Raw genomic sequence first — 3,226 nt, forward strand, 5'->3', positions numbered from 1 at the left:
ACTAATGTAATTGTACCATCTACAATATCTGTAAAAATTATCTTATTGAAAAATTATCAAAAATTTCTTATTGAAAAAGGATACCATTGAAAATGGTATCTCTTTTAAGAATGATGTATGTATGTGTGTGCATGTATATGTCTCTGTGTGAAGTTTTATTACATAACTGGAATGGAAAAAGATTAATAACAGTGCCTTGATTTATGGCTGCCCCATTTAAGCTTTCTCCCACAGTTTACTAACATAACTCAGTTATTTCCTTCACACAGACCTTTATTCCAATCAGTCATTCCCCACGTTTTTTGACTTCCTACTGTAAAAAGAATACATGAACAAAACAAAATCTTTAGCAACCACATCTGATGAAACAGTGTCCAAAAATGCTTTCAAATAGTTTCTTTCTACAAAAACAGCCCATGGCATCACAATGCATATTAATCACTATTAAAACTGAGGAAAAGATTTTAAATTGCCCTTTTAAAAAAAGATTTTTTAGTGAATTTTTAAATTGAGGTACAGTTGATTTATAATATTATATAATTTTCAGGTGTAAAACATAGTAATTCACAATTTTTAAAGGTTATACTCCATTTATAGTTATTATAAAATATTGGCCATATTCCCTGTACTGTACAATATATCTTCATAGCTTATTTTATACATAGTAGTTGTACCTCTTAGTCCCCTACCTCTATCTTGCTCCTCCCCTTCCCTCTCCCCACTGGTAACCACTAGTTTGTTCTCTATATCTGTGTGTCTGTTTCTTTTTTGCTTTATTTACTAGTTTGTTTTATTTTTTAAATTCTGCATATAACATACAGTATTTATCTTTCTCTGTCTGACTTATTTCACTGAGCATAATACCCTCCAAGTTCATCCATGTTGTTGCAGATGGCAAAATTTCATTCTTTTTTATGGCTGAGTAGTATTCCATTGTATATATATACCACATCTTCTTTATCCATTCATTCGTTTGTTTGTTTGTTTTTTGAAATATAGTTGATTTACAGTGTTGTGCCAGTCTCTGCTGTACAGCAACATTCATCTGTTGGTGGACACTTAGGTTGCTTCTATATCTTGGCTATTGTAAATAATGCTTCTGTGAACATTGGGGTGCATATATCTTTTCGAATTAGTGTTTTCATTTTCTTCAGATGTATACCCAGGAGTGGAATTGCTAGATTATATGATAGTTCTGTTTTTAATTTTTTAGGGAACCTCCATACTATTTTCCACAGTGGCTGCACCAGTTTATGTCCCTACCAACAGTGTACAAGGGTCGCTTTTCTTCACATTCTCACTGACATTTATGATTTGTGATCTTTTTGATGATAGCCATTCTGACAAGTGTGAAGTGATATCTCATTGTGGTTTTGATTTGCAGTTCTCCAATGATTAGTGATGTTGAGCATCTTTTCACGTGCCTGTTGGCCATCTTAATGTCTTCTTTGGAAAAATGACTATTCAGGTCTTCTGCTCATTTTTTAATCTTGGTTTGTTTGGTTTATTTTTTTTGATGTTGAGTTGTATGAGATGCGTATATTTTTTGGATATTAATCCCTTATCAATCATATTATTTGCAAATATTTTCTCCCATTCAATAGGTTGTCTTTTCATTCTGTCAGTGGTTTCCTTTGCTGTGCAAAAGCTTTTAAGTTTAACTAGGTCCCATTTGTTTAGTTTTGCTTTTGTTTCCTTTGCTTTAGGAGACAGATCCAAGAATATATTGCTACAATTTATATCAAAGGATGTTCTGCTTCTGTTTTGTTCTAGGAGTTTTATGGTTTCCAGTCTTACATTTAGGTTTTTAATCCATTTTGAGTTTATTTTTATATATAGTGTGAGAAAATGTTCTAATTTCATTATTTTAATGTAGCTGTGCAGTTTTCCCAGTACCACTATTGAATACACTATCTTCTCCCATTGTATATTCTCGCCTCCTTTGTCATAGATTAATTGACCATAAATGCATGAGTTTATTTCTAGGCTCTGAATTCTGTTCCATTAATCTGTGTGTCTGTTTTCATTCCAGTACCCTGCTGTTTTAATTACTGTAGCTTTGTAGTATAGTCTGAAGTCAGGGAGTGTGATACTTCCAGCTCTCTTCTTTCTCAAGATTGTTTTGGCTATTCAGGGTCTTTTGTGTTTCCATGCAAATTTTAAAATTATTTGTTCTAGTTCTGTGAAGAATGCCACTGGTATTTTGATAGGGATTGCACTGAATTTGTAGATTCAATTCAAAACATTTCCTTTAATATCAGGAACAAGACAAGGATGCTCACTCTTGCCACTTTTTTTCAACATAGTATTGGAAGTCCTAGCCACAGCAACCAGATAAGAAAAAGAAATAAAAGGAATCCAAATTGGAAGGGAAGAATAAAACTGGGAAGAATGATACTATACATAAAAAATCCTAAAGACACTACCAAAAAACTACTAGAGCTCATCGGTGAATTCAGTAAAGTTGCATGATATAAAATTAATGTACAGAAATCTGTTGCATTTCTATACACTAACAATGAACTATCAGAAAGAGAAATTAAGGAAACAGTTCCACTTATGATCACATCAAAAAGAATAAAATACCTAGAAATAAACTTGCCTACGGAAGTAAAAGACCTGTATTCAGAAAACTATAAGACACTGATGAAAGAAATTGAAGGTGACACAAACAGATGGAAAGATATACTATGTTCATGGATTAGAATTAATTTTGTTAAAATAACCATACTACTGACATTATCCTGCTGAAAGAAAATCTGTGTTGATCGTTTTTGATTTTGCCTTTATGGGGGTAAACTCATAACAGATTGACATTAAAAAATCTGAGAAAAAACACCCATACTACCTGAGACAATCTACAATTCAATATATTGCCCTTTAAAAAAGAAACAGTACATTTGTACAACCCTTGGCTAAGTAATCTGAGGATATTTTAATCCAGCTCTGATTAGTTGAAGAATACAACAAGACCACTATCATGAGCACATCAGTTTTAGCTGTCAGAATAAGGTGTCTCTGATAAGAGGCCATTGTCGTCACCTGTTTTTCTTTGCCCAGCCAACTCTAGCCCCCTTCTTCCAGTTACATAAACATTGTTATAGAAAGGCCAACCATCATATTCCATCCTTCATTCTAGATTCATCATCAGTCTTGTTTGCACTCACAATCCCAGCTCTACCTTTTCTTCAGCTCTACTTCACAATCAATGGGTGTGGTCCCTGTT

General features: G+C 33.2%; 1 non-coding gene across 1 annotated transcript; it reads left to right on the plus strand.

Moving 5' to 3' along the window:
* The first annotated feature begins 2,708 nt into the window (after positions 1 to 2,708).
* Positions 2,709 to 2,825, plus strand: LOC136125216 (small nucleolar RNA SNORA69). The gene has a single exon (XR_010655985.1). It is a non-coding gene; the product is annotated as a small nucleolar RNA SNORA69 (small nucleolar RNA).
* The last annotated feature ends 401 nt before the right edge of the window (positions 2,826 to 3,226 follow it).

The sequence above is a fragment of the Phocoena phocoena genome, chromosome 6 (assembly GCF_963924675.1).
Source record: "Phocoena phocoena chromosome 6, mPhoPho1.1, whole genome shotgun sequence".
NCBI classification, from domain to species: Eukaryota; Metazoa; Chordata; class Mammalia; order Artiodactyla; family Phocoenidae; genus Phocoena; species Phocoena phocoena.